Raw genomic sequence first — 19,596 nt, 5'->3', positions numbered from 1 at the left:
CCATTCTGAGTTAATGAGAACTGTCGAAATCAGTTCAGCCGTTCTCGACATATATGAGATCTTTCAAGCATATCTTCTTTGAAAGACATATATATCGCACATATTTTGCTATATATCCGATTTGTTGGATGTTAACATCAATGTGAAGGTCAGAAGTAACCTTGTCATGGCTTTGTGATTTCGCCGGGATTTGAAATATTCGCGGTTTAATGAAAAATGTTGATTTTTTTCACCACAAAAGATATGGTCTATTTTACCCGCTAAATATTATCCGATGACCACCCAAATTGGTAGGCTTCATCCTCGCTCTAAACTCTACCTACATGCGGAATTACACGTCGATTGGTCTATAATTGCGACCTGTATAGCTACTGCAAAATACGACATTTTTTCAGTATTTGGTCCATTTCAACCCCTAAACATTTGGCGATCATCTCCAAAATAAATAGGCTTCTATTCTGACCCTAACCCCACCTTCGTGCAAAATTTCGTAAGGATCGGGCCATAATTGCGACCAGTAGAGTGATTACAAATTAACATGGACAGACTGGCAGACGGACAGACGGACGGACGGACATACATAGCTAGATCGACTCAGCTCGGCGAGCTAGGAAGATCCATATATACTTTCCTATATGGGAAACCAATATTTCGAGGTGTTACATAAATTCTGGCCCAATCAAACTTAGAATACCCCCAACACATAGTGTTGTAGGGTATAAAAAGCTGCACAAAGACATGATACCCTGACCATAATGTGCTGTAGGGTATAAAAAATAAGGTGCATTGTGTTAGTCAGTGATGTTCTCTGACATACGTAAATCGATTTTGTTCCGCAAAGTTCATGTGAAAGGTGGCTTCAATACCAAGGTTTATATGTATAAACACTGTATGTGCAGGGTGAGATAAAAAAAAACTGCAAGAAACTCAAACGCCATAATTTTTACATTTTGTTTTAATTTTATTGAATAAAAATGTAAAATGTCGGAAATAGCATCAAATTTTAGAATAAGTTTAGATTTGTTCGAATTGGTCACCTTTGGCACGAATTATGGCCTTCAAACGGCCAATGAAACCGTCATACGCTGCCCGAATGTTGCTCTGCGGTATTTTGGCCCATTCCCGGCGAAGCGCTTGCTTGAGGTCATCGAAACTTTGGTATTTTTTAGTGCCAATCTTGCTTTCCAAAATACTCCAGACACAAGAGTCCAACGGATTGATATCCGGAGATTTTGGTGGCCATTGTGCGCTGGAAATGAAGAGAGGAACCTCATTTTGTAACCATTCTTGGGTGGCGCGTCCTGAGTGCGATGGTGCTGAGTCCTGTTGGAATGACCAAGGTCTGCGGCCAAAATTTTTGGTGCCCAAGGAGAGGTTACTACACCCTCCAGAATATTTTCGCGAAAATATACGGCATTTATTCTGATGCCACGGTCGATTAATACAAGCGGAGAGCGATCACTAGCCACTGCTACGCGGGTTTCGATCAAGTCGCTTTTTTACTTTTCCAACCATTTCTGCTAATGTTGCTGTTTTCTTCCGTCCACTTCATTGACGTTGGGCTACGCTACCAGTATCACGTTAACGAGCGATGGTACGAAAAGTTCTAATTTGGTGTTGAGCGGTAGAGATATGACGGAAACCCTAAAGTTAATATTGAGGACACAGTTGGTGTCTTGGATTGAAATATGGAATGGTTTTGGAAATGAGTAGTTTCAAAATTTGCTATTTGTTGAGGGGAAAGAACTCAAAAACTGAAATTTGAAATGGATGTAACTGTTGTTGCCTAGGATTAAGAGTAGGAGCTGGTTCGTATATAAGTAATATAAGTGTACTAAGTGGTACTAAAATTGGTAATGGGTGAAAAAGACATGTAATACTGAAATTTTATATTGTAGTCACTATTAGTTTCTATGGTTTACATATGGAGATTTTTGAAATAGTTTTGGACTGAAAATTGGATGTGAGTCCATTGTGCAATTGTCTTGCTAATATCCTCCTCGGTAATATATAAAACACTTTAAAGTCTGACAATTTAGTACGATTTTTGAAGATTTGAAAGACAAATTTTGTCAAACTGATCATTTTGTGCATTTTGGGTACTTAAAAACTGTTGAAACAAATTTAAATTTCTAAGTAGGGCTTTGACAGTATAGAGTATATTGTTCAAAATTGTACGGGGAGGTACAAGGAGGTGTGGTTCGATATTGTATATTTTCTGACCCAACCTATAGACATAAATTTAAATTACTAGGCATCGAGTCTGAACCATATAGGTTACACCCAACACTCAATATAAGCATTGTGTCTGTTCGTAAAATGTTGATCTTTTGTGACAGAGGTAGGAGAAGAAGTGGACCGATATTGCCCATCTCGGATTTAAATTTGGAAAATATTACGATGCGCTAAATTTGCATCAAAACGTGCCCACAGATAGAGAGACGGGCATGGCTAAATCGATTCCATACGTTCTAAAATGGATTACGTCTAAGGGAAACTAGAATCTATACCCGTTATTTCAATGAGGCACACCAAAGGATATATATTGTCTGTAGCTATAAAACTAAATTATACAAATTCATTTGGCTGGTTATACTTCTAAAACGAAAATAGCAGCAGCTTAAAACAGTGATTTTAGTTCTAAGTGTTTCTTCATTTGCCCTCTAGGCTTCATAGTCTGCATTTCAAAAACCAGCTATAAAGACATTTTCTGAACCAACGTATTAAAACCATAAAATAGACTATATAGACTAATTGTAGAATAGTTCATCACTGAGTCTCCAAAGCCCAAATTAGCGTCAAATTCATACTTTTGCTTCTCAGATGGTAGATAAGTTTTTGGTAAAAAAACGTGTCGTGTTTACCAAAGGTTGAGCCTCTTTTTGTATACGCTAAATATATACAATATATATGATATATTCACTAAATTTTCAGACTCAGACTTTATTGTGATTTTCGTTTTAAAATTCGTTTAACACCAAAATCATTTCATCGTGTGGAATATATGGATTATAATGTAAAATTATAATACTTATTTCGTAAAATTATAATACTTATAGTTATAACACTTATAATCGCTTTATGCGGTCTATACTGATCCCTTATATTACCCATCCATGTTGCAAAATACCACTACACAACATTCTACAAATTCCACATTTTCCATGTCAAGAATTTGTTTTTGCGACAAAACCCTCTTTAAATTCATGAACCCACAATGTGTTTTATTTTGCTTGTTCCTTCCGAACATCAAATGACATTATCACCAAATTTTTCTGATGATAAAGCAATTTTGTGCTGTAACACTTAAATCCAAGATAACACTCACACACCCGTACACATCCACAGCGGGGTACTCTTCTACGATACGCATTCGTTTCGCACACAGACACCTTCATCAAAATCTTCATCAGACAATTACACACATCGTGTCCTTCATAAAATAACCCACCTAGTCTTTGCCTTGCCCCTCGCCGGTCGAAAACTAAAGGAAAGTATTAAAACCATAAGCTGTTAGGATTGGTAACATATTGTCGATGTTTAGTTAGTTGGAGTTGGTCGATTTTTTGGGTTGTATGCCACACCAGCTATGGACTAGCATGTTCGTAGACATGATACATACATACGTAGATTCAAACACTTGTAGTTTCTTTTCGGCATAGCCATAACATCGTAATACATATGATGATGAGCATAGAAAAGGTACAAGAAATACAGATGCTTGGTAACAGAGCATATGAAACTAACTAACACCCACATTCGTGCACACATACACACACACACACGCAATAGTGGGGTAGCATTTAACACTTATTCGCTATGAGTGGATTTGTATGCTTTGTTTCCGTTGCTTTTTTTGCATTGCAGAGTTGAGGACTATTTTCAAATGGGGTGAAAGAAAATCTGGGGAAAAATATTCTAAGAATCAGCAGAAAAAGAATTGGAATCAATGAAGATATTTGTTTAGATTGAGAGTAAAAAAACTTATCGATGGCAAATGTTGGGGAAACGTGGAATTTGATTTTAAAATGCGTACAATTTTTTAAGTGTGTTGTTAGAGTTTTTTAAGCAAAGTATATTATATTTGAGCACGAGGCTGATTTAAAAGAAATGTGGAGAATATGTCCTGGCAGAAATCATCTTAAAAATAGATTAACATATTCTTTAAAAATAATAATTTTGTCCATTAACAATATAAACTCAGATATACTCCACTAAAGGTGAGATGAAAAAATTGCAACCACATTCAGACTGCTGTCATTTCTAAGCCAATCGTCCGACAGCTGTTAAAATTATTCCAGTGACAGCTCATTATATTGTTTACAAGCGTACAAAAGCATTTTGGTGAGAATTTTCCGGAAAAAAAGTTATTCGTGATGGAATTCAAGCGTGAAAGTGTGATTTCTTTATTTATGGCTGGACAACCACAAGTGGCTATCGTTAGAGCACTCCAGCATTTAATTGTGAATAACTATTTTGTGTCTCGTACCATCGTAGACCGACGTCAAAGAAGTGGACGGAAGAAAACAGCAACATCAGCAGAAAAGGTTCGAAAAGTAAAGAGCGACTTGATCTAAACCTGCGTCGCAGTAGCCGAAAAATGGCTCGTGGGCTTAACATATCACAGTATTCCATTCGGCAAATATTGAAAAATGAGCTCGGGGTAAAGTCATTGAAATTCCAAAAAATGCAAGAACTTACACCGAAACTGAAAGAAAATAGACTCAAAATAGCTAAAGATTTGCTTCGCTTGACCGAAAGTGGTGGACTACCGAATTTGGTTTTCTCCGATGAGAAAACGTCGTTGTCCAGCAGTTTGTAAACAAACAAAATGAAGTCAGCAGAAAATGTGCACCTACGGTTGGCCACCAGAACTCATACGCCGGCCATGGTGATGGTGTGGGCCGCCATATCAGTCGATGGTCGCTCTCCGCGCGTATTAATCAACCGTGGCATCAGAATAAATGCCGAATATTATTGCGAAAATATTCTGAAGGTAGTGTAATAAAGCTTTGGGCACGCAAACATTTTGGCCGCAGACCTTGGACATTCCAGCAGGACTCGGCACCATCACACTCAGCACGCGCCACCAAAGAATGTTTAGAAAGTGAGACTTCTCGCTTCATTTCCAGCGCACAGTGGCCAGCAAAATCTCCAGATACCAATCTGTTGGACTATTGTGTCTGGAGTTTTTAGGAAAGCAAGGTTGGCACTAAAAAATACCAAAGTGTTGATCACCTCAAGCAAGCGCTGCGCCGGGAATGGGCCAAAATACCGCAGAGTAACATTCGGGCAGTGTGTGACAGTTTCATTGACCATTTGAAGGTCATAATTCGTGCCAAAGGTGACCAATTCGAACAAATCTAAACTTATTTTAAAATTTAATGTTATTTCCGACGTTGTTTGCTTTCATTCAAAAAAATTAAAATAATAAAAAATTAGGGCGTTTATCTTTGTTGCCTGTTTTCTTATCTCACCCTGTATATTAGAATTTTTTGACAAATAATTTTGTAAAATATTTTATCTTGCTCTGTCCCGTTTAAGGGGCATTTGTAACTATCATTTCAAAAATGGACCAGAAAGACCCCTTTGTTAACCAAAAATACCCCTTCGGTAACAACCCTTGGATGTTACAATTTTCAAGCCAAATATTCCTTGTATTATTATCTGCAATATTGATGAAGACTCTATATACCCTCGGAAGCTTAATCTGAAAATTTCCAAAAGTGTGAAAAAGGGGGGATTTTAACCCCCCCCCCCATTTAGTTTACTTGGCGATGTTGCATAGTGTAGAGGGTATATTAAGTTCGTTATTCTGTTTGTAATCTTGATGTATCAAAGGACGATTAAGGGATTTAGTAATGTCCGTCCGTCTGTATACCCCCGCCAAGCAAACGGTACACCCCCGATATTCGGTATTTTGATGATTTTAGAAACATTTTCAATGGAATTATCTGAAATTCTATACAAGGAGTACTCTTTGAATACTTTACCCCATGGAAGGGAATTGTCTATGTAGGTACACAATATCGTATAGGCCCGATATTCGGTATTTTGATGATTTTAGAGACATTTTTTACCGGAATTCTTTCAAATTTCGTATTTGAAGTCTGTCATGGGTACTGTAGACTATGACAAAAAATTGCATTTAAAGATACACTTCTTCGTATAGGTCTCATATAACGATACCTCCCGATATTCGGTATTTTGATGATTTTAGGGACAATATTCACTGGAATTGTTTCAAATTTTGTATGTGAGGCTCGTGATGGGTACTACAACTTATGATTATACATTCAGGACCACGTCTTCGTATAGCCCCCAAATAAAGATTCCCTTAGAGCGGTATTTATCTATGGAATTTTTTTGGAAAATTTTGAAGTTCTTTCAAAATTGTGGAGTTTATTAAAAGTTCGCCTGGCCGAACTTAGGTGCTTTTTTACTTGTTTTGTTTTAGTTTTATTTTTTGTGTTGCACAAAGGTATATTTATTTCTTTACGAACTGTTAAATATAAACTTCCCTGAATTTTCATCCTTTTCTTACTAGTTGAATATTTTGCTTGACATATCCTTGCGTCCTCCCAACAACTCCTGTTTTCCATATCTGATTTTAAATAAAATGACTTAAAATTTGTATAGCAAATACAAAACTCAACTTTGATTATCAAACGGCTTAGGATTTCCTTTTTGCGTTTCGCAATCTAAATCGCTAAGACATAATCTAAGCGAAAATAATTTCGCCAATCTACGACGCCCATTTCAAAACTCAGCTGCTAAAAAGTACTCTATGTGTGTAATTTGAATTTGTTTCAATTTAAACTTTTTGTTCCCCCTCCCGGTTCAGAATACTGAGCAATACTCTATAAAATTCCGCCACATCCTTTTTCAATTCAACGAGAAAAGGAGTTAACCAAATCCACTGAATGAATGAATGAACGAATGGATGAATACATTGTACGGCTGCTAAAGTTTGCAATTGGAACGAATGGTCGTCGTCGTCGTTGTAGTAGTGGAAAGGGATATGAGGAATGGAGTGGGAGCGGGAGCGGGTATGAGAGCGTGTGTGTGTGTGTGTTTGGTACAAATTGGAAGCTAAAAACGGGAAATGATTTCCGTTAACTATATAATATAAATGTATATTCAAAATGTCAGTGTACCAAAAGCACACAAACACACACACACACCCACATGTATACACATACAGACGGTGTGAATGCAAATATGTGTGTTTGTGTGTCGTTATCATGGCAAAAGTTCACCCGGTTCGTTATTCAAAAAAGAAAGCGAACCGAACTCTGTGTTATAACATGAATCCCTACAAAACACACATCTATATGCATATGAGAGAACATACGTATATACATTGAGAGGTATGTATGAGAAGAAATGTCTATATTTTTGTGAATGTAGGAGTGCATGTGTGTGTGTGTGTTTGCTGGTTGCTTGCTCGTATAGAGCTCAACGGTTGCAATGGCAAATGTGAGAATTACTATTCTAATAAAAGCTAACCATGTATGAAATTACCCTTTTGTGTAAGTTTTTAACTTGATTTTAATAAAAACACTCACACATTCACACTCTCACACACACATATGGCATATACAGGGTGAGATGAAAAAAACTGCAACAAAGTCAAACGCCATAATTTTTAATTTTTTTTTTTTTAATTTTATTGAATGAAAGCAAGTCGGCAATAGCATCAAATTTTAGAATAAGTTTAGATTTGTTCGAATTCGTCACCTTTGGCACGAATTATTGCCTTCAAACGGCCAATCAAACTTTTACATGCTACCCGAATGTCGCTCTGCGGTATTTTGGACCATTCCCGGCGAAGCGCTTGCTTGAGGTGATCGACACTTTGGTATTTTTTAGGGCCAACCTTACTTTCCAAAATACTCCAGACACAATAGTCCAACCGATTGGTATCCGGAGATTTTGGTGGCCATTGTGCGCTGGAAATGAAGCGAGGGATCTCATTTTGTAACCATTCTTGGGTGGCGCGTGCTGAGTGCGATGATGCTGAGTCCTGTTGAAATGTCCAAGGTCTGCGGCCAAAATGTTTGCGTGCCAATGACTTTAATACACCGTCCAGAATATTTTCTCGATAATATTCGGCATTTATTCTGATGCCACGGTCGTTTAATTCGAGCGGAGAGCGACCATCGGCTGTTATGGCGGCCCACACCATCACCATTGCTGGCGCTTGAGTTCTGGTGGCCAACCGAAGGTACACATTTTCAGCTGACCTTTTTATACCCTCCACCATACTATGGAGGGTATATTAATTTTGTCATTCCGTTTGTAATTCCTCGAAATATTCATGTCAGACCCAACAAAGTATATATATTCTTGACCAGCGTAAAATTCTAAGACGATTTAGCCATGTCCGTCTGTCTGTCTGTGTGTCTGTCTATCTGTCTGTCTGTCTGTGTGTCTGTCTGTCTGTCTGTCTGTTGTAATCACGCTATCTTTCGAACAAATTGAGATAGAAGGCTAAAATTTTGCACACATGTATTTTTTCCCAGTAGGCAGGTTAAGTTGGTAAATTTGCCATGTAGGTCCAAGTATTATAGCGGTACCTCCCGCTATTCGGTATTTTGATGATTTTAGCGACATTATTCACCGGAATTATTTCAAATTTGGCATTTGAAGTTTGTAATGGATGCTACAGCCTAGGACAGAAAATTATCTGTGCAGGTTCACGTGTTCCTGTAGCCCCCATATAACGGTACCCCCCGATATTCGGTTTTTTTGATGATTTTAGCGACATTGTTTACCGGATTCGTTTCAAATTTGGTATTTGAAGTTCGTAATGGATACTACATCCTAAATCAAAAAATGAGCCATGTAGGTCCACGTCTTCATATAGCCCCCATATAACGGTACCCCCGATATTCGGTATTTTGATGATTTTAGCGACATTGTTTACCGGAATCGTTTCAAATTTGGTATTTGAAGTTCGTAATGGATGCTTCATCCAAAGTCAAAGAATGAGCCATGTAGGTCCACGTCTTCATATAGCCCCCATATAACGGTACCTCCCGATATTCGGTATTTTAATGATTTTAGCGGCGTTATTTACAGGGATTGTTTCAAATTTCGTATGTGAAGTTCGTAATGGATACTTCAGCCCATGCCAGAAAATTGCCTGTGCAGGTCCACGTCTTCGTATAGCCCCCATATAACGGTACCCCCCATATTCGGTATTTTGACGATTTTAGCTACATTATAAACAGATTTTTCTTCAAGTTTCGCATTTAAATATTGTAATAATTTATGACAAAAGTTGCTATGCAGGCCCACGTCGTCGTATAAGCATTCCGTATTTTTAAGATTTTAACAGAATTTTTAACGGGTTTTATTTTTTGGAAATTGCCAAATTTGCATCAAATGGTGGAGGGTATTAAAAGTTCGGCCCGGCCGAACTTACAGCTTTTTTACTTGTTTCTTTAACACTTTTGAGACTATTTTGTTTCTGTTGCAGTGTAAGTTCTGGCACTTTTTGGAATACAATGGCTTTAGACCGAGTTTATTTTTCAATATTTGCCGAATAGAATATTGCGATTTGTGCAGCTCACGAAACATTTTTCGGCCACTTCGACGCGGGTTTTCGTCACTTCTTTACTTTTCGAACCATTCCTGCTGATGTTGTTATTTTTTCCGTCCACTTCCTTGACGTCGGGCTACGCTACCAGTATCACGGTAAGGAGCACAAAAAATTTCTTCACATTTAAATGCTGGAGTGCTCTAACAATAGCCGTTTGTGGCTTTCCAGCCAAATATGAAGAAATCACTTCATTACGCTTGAATTCCATCACGAAATATATATATATATATATTTTTTTTTGGAAAACTCTCACCAAAATGCCTTTGTACGCTTGTGAACAATATAATGAGCTGTCACTGGAATAATTTTAATAGCTGTCGGGTGAGTGGCTCAGAAATGACAGCAGTCTTAAATAGGTTGCAATTTTTTCATCTCACCCTGCATTTAGACATTCACTCACATGCCCAACACCCAAGCATCTAACATCTTTGTATCCCCCCCAGTAGCAGCAGCATACAAATAGGAAATGCCCCATGTTCCATATTCATAGAGATTTTTGTTTGTAATTTTCGAAAAAGAACTTTCTGTTCCGTTCGCTGTTATGTTGTCGTCTTTTTGTTGTTTTAGTAGTTGTCTTTGCTGTCATACGTTTTTTTTTTTTTTTGTAGTTATGGAAATATTGAAAAATAAAGAGTTTCCTCTTGCTTGCAAAAGTAGCAGCCACTGCAAAGTTCCTTATTTTAAAAGCCTAAATTAGGTTAATGAAAAAATAAGGTTAGTTATCCGTTTCATATGAAAGTTGGCGTCTCTCTCTGTGTGCCAGTCATTATTCAATAGACACTTGCAGATGTAATGACATCTGAAAAAAGGGGAGAGAATTGCTTGAAGACTACATGTGGTCTAAAGAGTTTCGAATATGAAAAAGGTTAGGATTTTCAATAATATTATATCCGACATTTCTCAAATAAGAAGCTTCGGCATTATGTTACTCTGTTACCCTTAGAGGAAAGCGTTTGTACTCAAGTTATGAAAATATGAGGCGAAATTTTTTATATGGAGACCGGTAATTTTCAGCCAAGGTTCCCAACTGAATATTTTGGAAGTATGTCATGAATATGAACGGTTGTTTGAAATCTAAGAGGATTTTTTTTTGTTTAAAAGTTGACTTTCTCCAAGTAGCCACCTTGATCTAATTTTCTTATATTTTTTTGTTTAATCAACCAATTTTTACATAATCGAATCTAGCAGGAGTTCCTTCGTAAACTAGGTTAAACTTTTGCTTGAAACTCATGAACGATATAACTTTCATTGAGATGGATTCGGATATACTTTTAAACTAAAAAACGATAATTTTTTAAGGTTGAATATTCTCCTATAAAAGAAATTAGTTAAATAAAAAAAATTGAAACACTTACCGTGGTCACTTTAAGAAGTACAGCTACGATTGAAACTAACCAAAAAAATCTGAAAAATAAAGGGGAAATGGCTTAATACAATGAAATCTGTAGATGATAATGTTTACATAAATATTTGTGTTTCTCCTTAAAATCGGAATTAGAAAAATTAAAGGGTGGAACAGTACATTGTTGGACTCACATAAGCTACTTCGTGGCTCTTTTTATATTCTCCACCATACATAGTATGGAGGGTAAATTAAGGTTGTCATTCCGTTTGTAACTCATCGAAATAATAATTTTAGACCTACACAAGTTAAAAAGCTGTAAGTTCGTCCGGGCCGAACTTTGAATAACCTCCACCAATTGGAACGAATTTAGAAATTTTCGAAAAATAAAAGCCTTAAACAATTCTGTTAAAATTTAAAAAACCGAATATTGCCATTATATGGGGGTCTATACGACGTGGACCTACATAGGTATTGCTTGTCATAAGTCATTACCATATTCAAATTCGAAACTTGAAATAAACGGTGAATAATGTAGATAAAATCATCAAAATATAGAGAGGTACCGTTATTTCGGAGCTGTGCGAAGACCTGGACTAGTATAAACAATATTCTGTCATAGGCTGTAGTATCCATTACGAACTTAAAGTACAACATCTCAAACAATTTCGGTGGGTGTTGTACCTAAACTCGTCAAAATACCGAATAAAGGCAGGTACTGGTATATGGGGGCTATACGAAGACGTGAACCAATATGGCCCATTTTCTGTTTTAGGCTGTAGTATCCCTTACAAACTTCAAATACTAGTTTCGAAACAATTCCGGTAAATAGTGTCACTAAAATCATCAAAATACCGCATATCTGGAGGTACGGTTGTATGGGGGCTATACGAAGACGTGGATCTGCACAAACAATTTTCTGTCATAGGCTCTAGTACTCATTACGAACTTCAAATACTAAATTTTAAATAGTTCCGGTAAATAATGTCGCTAAAACATCAAAATACGGCATATCGGGAGGTACCGTTATATGGGGTTTATACGAAGACTTGGACCTGCATAGACAATTTTCCGTCACAGACTGTAGTTCCCATTACGAACTCTACATAAGTAATTTGAAACAATTCCGGTGAATAATGACGCTAAAATCATCAAAATACCGAATATTGGGAGGTACCGTTATATGGGGGCTATACGAAGACGTGGACCTGCACAGACAATTGTCTGTCTTAGGCTGTAGTATCCATTACGAACTTCAAATACCAAATTTGAAACAATTCCGGTGAATAATGTAGCTAAAATAATCAAAATAACGAATATCGGGAGGTACCGTTATATGGGGGCTATACGAAGACGTGGACCTACATGGCCCATTTACGAACTTAACCTGCCTACTGGCAAAATATACATGTGAGCAAAATTTTAGCCTTCTATCTCAATTCGTTCGAAAGATAGCGTGATTACAACAGACAGACAGACGGACAGACACACAGACAGATAGACAGACGGACATCGCTAAATTGTCTTAGAATTTTACGCTGATCAAGAATATCTATATTTTGATGGGTCTGAAATGAGTATTTCGAGGAGTTACAAACGGAATGACAAAGTTAATATACCCTCCATAGTATGGTGGAGGGTATAAAAAGAATATACATTCTTCACCAGCGTAAAATTTTAAGATAATTTAGCCCTGTCCGTCTGTTATAATCACGCTAGAGATTTTAGCCACATTTCTCAAGGGAATGGTCTCAAAATCCCCACCAGGAGTTCCTTTTGAGTACTTCGCCCCTTGGAGAAGAATTGTCTGTAAAGGTCCACGATATCGTACATCCCAAATATAACGGTACCTCCCAATATTCGTTAATTTCATAATTTTCCAATGGAATTGTCTCAAATCCACACCAGGAGTTCCTTTCGAGTACTTTGCCCCTTGGGAGAAGATTGACTATAAAGGTCCATGATATTGTATACACCCCGTATAACGGTACCTCCCGATATTCGGTATTTTGGTGATTGTTGCCAATTTTTTCCATGGAATTTTCTGAGAATACACACAAGAAGTTTCCGTGGAAGAGAATTGTATACATAGATCCACGATATCGTTTATCCCCCATATAACGAGACCTCTCGATATTCGTCATTTTCATGATTTTAGCCACATTTTTCAATGGAATTTTCTGAAAATCCACAAAAGGAGTTCCTTCTGAATACTTTGCCCCCTGGCAGAGAATTGACTACAAAGGTCCACGATAACGCATATCCCCCTAAATTGGGATCTCCCGATATTCGGTATTTTGATGATTGTAACCAAATTTTTCAATGGAATTGTTAGAAAACCCACACGAAGAGCTCCTTCTGTGTACTTTGCCCTCTGGAAGAGAATGCGATGATTGTAGCCAAATTTTTCAATGAAATTGTCTGAAAATCCACATAAGGAGTTCCTTCTGAGAACTTTACCCCTACAAGAAAATTGTCTATATAGGTCCCGATATCGAATAGCCCCCATATAACGTAACGTGATATCGTATATTCTCCATGTAACGATACCTCCTGATATTTGGTATTTTGACAAACAAGAAGTTCCTTCTGAGTGCTTTGCCCCCTGGAAAAGAATTGTATACCTAAGTCTTCGATATCGTATATCGCCCCTATAACGGTACCTCCCGATATCCTGTATTTCCGTGGTTTTTGCTACATTTTTCAATGGAATTGTCTTAAAATCCACATCAGGATATAATTCTGAGTACTTTGCCCCCTGAAAATTCTGTATATAATTACACGTCTTCGTATAGCCCCCATATATTGTACTTTTTCGAAAGATTTTGGAGGAAGATAACGAAAGTTCGGCCCGGCGAACCTTGCTGCTTTTTTATTTTTTTTTAAATTTAACCGTCAAGGATAGAGGAACATATTTTGTCCATTTTAAAATATAAATTAGGTTTTATTGAAAATTTTTCTCACTTTGGGCCGAAAATAAATTGGAAATGAAAATATGATTATTTTCGAAGTTTAATTCAAGACGAGAAAAAAAATCGAGGTTTTTGAGGAAGGTACCCTAAATGTAATTTCGGTAACGCAGTACTTTTAAAAAATCGAAAGTGAGGATGTGTTGATTCAATCGTGGCTGTTTTAAGTAGAAGAACCGTATTGTTTGAAAAGGAAGATTAAACCTTCAAAACACACTATATTAGAATGAATATGCTGTTTTTGACATTTAATGAATATACAGTAGGTTTTTATACCCTACAACACTTTGTGTTGGGGGTATTAAAGGTTTGATTGGGCCAAAAATTATGTAATACCACGAAATATTGGTTTCCCACATAGGAAAGTATATATGGATCTTCCTATCTCGCCGAGCTGAGTCGATCTAGCTATGTATGTCCGTCTGTCCATGCTAATTTGTAATCAAGCTACAGGTTACAAATATGAACCGATCCTAACGAAATTGAAAATGGAAGTGGGGTTATGGTCAGAATAGAACCCTATTGTTTTTGGAGATGATCGCACGATATTTAGGGGTTGAAATGGACCAAAAACAGAAAAATTTTTTGATTTGCAGTTGCTCTATAGGCCACAATTATGAACCAATCGACGCGAAAATTTACATGGAGTTAGAGTTTAAGAGTGGGCAGAAGTCTACCGATTTAGGCGACCATCGGACAACAATTAGCGGGTAAAATATACCCTAACTTTTATGTAAGAAAATAGGGAAATTGCCACTAAACTGCTAATATTTTCAATCCCAGCCAAATCAAAAATACATTAAAAGATCACTTCTGACCATTACAGTGACGCTAATAGCCAAGAAATCGGATATATAGCAAAATAGGTACAGTATATATGTAAACGAATTGGTCTTATTTATTCTGCTTACAAATCAAGAACCGTTGGGCCGATTTTCACAATTCCCATCAATTCGGAAAAGCCTCTTGCCAGTAAACGATAATATCTAAGAAAATCGCGGTAAAATATACCAATAAAAAAGTGAATATCTTTCGTCGATTTTTTTCCAATTTTTGTCATATTTTTTATCGCATTATCGATTTTTTCAATATGACTTACAATTTTGAATTGTAAATTTTCTACATTTTTACACCTCCCTACACTACGTCTTGAGGGTATTATATGCATATCGCAATTTTCGTCCGATCCTCAAGAAATTTTGCATGGGGTAGGGTTAGGGTCAGAATTAAAGCCTATTGATCTTAAGATGTAAATTTTGAGGTGCAATTGGACTAAAAAAAATAATTTATTCTGATTTTGTAGTCGCTCTATAGGCCACAATTGAAAACTAATCGACACCGAATTTCGCATCAGAAGAGAGTTAAAGACAGGGAAGAAGTCTAGCATTTTGGATGAGTGTAAAATGGACCACAACTTTCGTGTGAAATTGTTTTGATTACTTAACAACACTACGGAGTGTTTAAATATTGACAAAATTCTCCGGGTCAAAAGACTAAGGGTAACCTCTCGGCGGGGCTCTTTGACATTATTTCAAAAACGAAATCTTCCAAAATGGATTTGGATACAAGAGGGCTTCGAACATATTGTAGTGTTGTAGGGTATCATATGGCCGGCCCCGCAGTGCTATAGTCTTTGCTTACTTGTTTTAATATCGAAAATTAGGATGTATTGTATTGTATTGTATTAGGATGTAGGTTTTTTTTTGGAGAATTCAAGTGTTAAATTACAGCGGATTCATGTGGATACTATTGCACAAATATGAAATACTTGAATATTAGCTAAGAAAATAAAAAGAAAGGTTTCCAATCAGCAATTGTGGGCTCGATTTTGTAACCCAGTCAAATTTGATATTTTTGGTCATATTTCTGCTAGTCTCGGAATATTGAAAATATTTTTGATATATTTATATTTGTCTAAAACTGTAAAATTAGGCGAATATTATAACAAAAAATATTAAAAAAATTCCCACACACTTACGCCGACCTAAATATCTAATTAAAAGCATTTACGTAACATATAACCTGACATTTTATAGATTTGTAATCGAATACGTTTTCATTTCGAAATCCTTGAAAATACTGAATGACAATGAACATGCGAAACCAGGCGCCAACAAACCGCAAGAGTTTAATAATAAAAAATGTATAGATGTTAACGATTAAAGAAAGCGAAGCGCATCCATATAACGCATAAACCTCTCGACCGCAACCATAGTACAAAAATATTTTCATATCAAATATTCCGGGCACATAGCAGCGATATAATAATAAATAATAAAAAAGGAATACATTCATTTTTTCCATACAATTCATAACAAATCATTTGTTGGTTTATTATTGGTTTTGCTGTCTTTTTTATCTCTCGCACTGACCACTGTACACCAAAAAAATGCTATTCCCGGAAAGAAACAAGTGATTTTTTATATAGACGCGAATATTGTTCAATTTGAATGAAAATGAAAAATACTGGCATTGAAATTAAACGAAACCACTTAAAAATAACAATAAATGGGCAAATTGGTTCCATATGCAAAAGTAATATTAAGCAAGAAAAGTTAAATATTTAGTACGTCATTTGGGTTTCAACGAGATTTTTCGGTTTTGCACAAAACCGAGAACAGTGGGACAAAGTGGGAATTTGGCGCCCAAAAAAAAAAATCAAATAAATAAATAAATAAATAAAAATATTTATATAAATAAAAAATAACAATAAATACGTAAGTTAAAAAAAAACAACAATTATACAAAAAAGGTAAGAGAATAGAAATAGGAAGAGAAATATTTATTTAAAAGTGTTTTTTTGAGCCTTAACAAGTCTTTATTGGTGGATGTAAGCCTTATTGATCCTTTATAAAAAGTCCAAGACCTATGAAAATATCCGCTACTTTGGTGTTATTAGTCCTATAGCAAAATCGACGAATAGAGCTTCATTGGTCGCTCAGAAAATTATGAACTGATAGTTCTTTAGAAAATCCACATAAAAAGTCCCCTTTACAAATCTTGAAAAAAAAAAAAAAAAAAACAAAAAATTTCCTTTCAGAAATCCGCGAAAAGCCTTTATGGTCTTTTAGAAAAATATAGCAAAATCTACGAAATGAGTCTCATTGTGTCTCAGAAAAATTAATGAATTGAAAGTTCTTTAGAAAAATCCACCTTAAGAGTCTCCTTTACATATCTTGAAAAAAATCAAAAACTTTCCTTTCTGAAATCCGCGAAAAGCCGCGGTGGTCTCCTAGAAGAATTCAAGAAAATAGATCCAATAGGCCTTTCAAGTGATCCCCGAAATAAGCCACAATAATTCTTAAGCAAAACCCCCGAAAATATCTAGTTTATGTAGAAAATCTACGAAAATAGCATCAAAAGATAATACAGAAACCCCATGAAAATAGCTGTAACGGATATTTATATAATCCTACAAAATACCCTCAAAGAATGTTTAAAAAAAAAATAAAAAATCGGGAAAGGACCTTCCCAAAAATTTAATTTAAAGAGTCTTTTAAAATGCCCTTCCAACGTTCAACGTACCTTCCGAAAAAAATCCACGAAAAATCCGAAAATAACCTCAGAAATATTCATAAATATTCTTTATATAACCCCACAAAGTAGCTGTAATGATTTATTTAAATAATCATCAGCGAATGACCTTAAAAATTCGAAATATCAGCAAACTAGTTTGTGGACCTCTAAAATGACATTATAATAGTTGTAAAGGTTGTAATAAATAGTTGTAATAATTTATAAAAACAGTCTCAGAGATTCTTCAGAAAAATCCATATTAATAGCTTGAAGGTCCTTCCTAAGAATCCGTGTAAATTGCCTCAGAAGTCCTTGAGAAAAATCCTCAAAGGTCCTTCCTAGAAATCCAAGGAAAAAATCTCAAAAGTCCTTCAGAGAATTCCTTGAATAGTCTTTCCAAAAATTCCAAGGCAGAAGCTCAAAAAAATCCATGATACCCAAAGGGCTTATCCGACAAAACCCAACAAATAGTTTTAAATGATTCTTCAGAAAATCCAGTTAATTGCTTTAGAAGTCCTTCAGAAAAATCCTTGAAAATTGCCACAGAATTACTTACAAGAAATCCATGGAAATAGCCCAGAATTCATACAGAAAAATCCTTCAAAATAACCACAAAGTTCCTTGCAAACTTAATGATTATATCTTTAAGGGTCCATACAACAATTCCATGATATAAGCCTTAACGGTCCTTCCGAAAAACTGTCTCAAAGATCCTTTAGAACAATTCCTAAAAGGTCCTCTCTAAAAATGCATGTAAATTGTCTCAAAAGTCCTTTTGGAAAATCGGTTAGAATAGCCTCAAAAAATTCTTCCAAAAACTCCATGATAAAAGGCTTGAAGGCCTTTCCAAAAAAATGGTAGATTCTAAAATACATGACGATAAAAATTTAAAAGGTTCTAAAAAATCAATAAAAATTGTCTCAGAAGTCTTTCAAAAAAAAAAAAAAAAAAATGAATAAAAAATACTTGACAATAGCTATAAAGGTCCTTCCGAAAAATCCGTGAAATTTCAGAAGTCTTTCAGCAAAATCTTAGAAATGGCCCCAAAGGTCCTTTCATAAAATGCGCAATAATAGCCGCAAAGTCACTTCTAAAATGTCATCAAGGATCCAATCTATCAAAATAGCTTCAAAGATGCTCCTCAAAAATAATTTATAATAGGACATAGGTAGGTCCTTCAAATATTGCGTGATAATAGCCTCAGAAATCGTTTGAAAAAATGATGCTAATTGCTTCAAAGGTCCTGCAAACATTCCATGATAATAATACCAAAGGTCCTTCCGAAAAATCCATCAACATTGCCTAAAAGTCCTTTAGGAAATTAATCAAAGTAGCCCCAAAGGTCCTTTCGAAACATTCATGTAAATTGCCTCAGAAGTGCATTAGAAAAATCCTTAAGTCATTCCGAATAATCCATGCTCTAATAATACCCTGAAGGAAACTCCCAAAAAACCCTCAGGGATCCGTTCGACAAATCCATTAAAATTGACTCAAAGGTATTTAAAAAATAATAGGACATTTGTTCTTTAAATAAATGTTCGATAAGGACCTCAAAAGAACATCTGAAAAATCCATTCAAAAGTCTTTTCAACAATTCTATGATAATAATCGCAAAGGTCTTTCAGAAAAATCCATGATGAGAGTAGCCCAAAAAATTATTCCGAAAAGTCCATGAACATTTCTTCAAAAGTCCTTCAAAAAATCCACGATAATAGCCCCAAAGGCTCTTCCAAAAAGCCTGAAGGGTCTATTCGGCATATCCATAAAGTTTCTTTTAAGATCAAAAAAAAAAAAAAAAAAAAAAAAACATTTGAGGACATTTGTCCTTCCAACTAGAGCAGGATAATAGCATCAGAAGTCATTCAGAAAAATCTTTAAAAAAATAAGAGATAAGGTATTTCCGGAAAATCTATATAAAATGGCACTTCTTAACCAAAAAAAATTCTTTAAAAAAAGAAATACATTCGAGGACATTTGTCCTTTCAACAAATGCAGGATTATAGCTTCAAAAGTCATCCCAAAAAATCCATGTTAGTTACATTAAAAGTATTGCGATAATTCCACGATAATAATCTTGAAGGTATATCAAAAAATCCATGGTTTTTAGTCTAAAAGCGTTCTCAAGAAATCTAAAAGAATGCCCTCCTTTAAAATGCATGATA

General features: G+C 35.7%; 1 protein-coding gene across 1 annotated transcript in view; it reads right to left on the bottom strand.

Moving 5' to 3' along the window:
• LOC101899257 (uncharacterized) overlaps positions 1 to 11,013 on the bottom strand; it is a 348,103-nt gene extending 337,090 nt beyond the window's left edge. Inside the window, exon 1 of the mRNA XM_059123944.1 lies at positions 10,963 to 11,013. The gene's annotated coding sequence lies outside the window, so the exon portion shown is untranslated. The remainder of the gene's footprint in view (positions 1 to 10,962) is intronic.
• Positions 11,014 to 19,596: the final 8,583 nt, after the last annotated feature.

The sequence above is a fragment of the Musca domestica genome, unplaced genomic scaffold (assembly GCF_030504385.1).
Source record: "Musca domestica strain aabys unplaced genomic scaffold, Musca_domestica.polishedcontigs.V.1.1 26, whole genome shotgun sequence".
Lineage (NCBI taxonomy): Eukaryota > Metazoa > Arthropoda > Insecta > Diptera > Muscidae > Musca > Musca domestica.
This window is presented reverse-complemented; position numbering and strand designations above follow the sequence as displayed.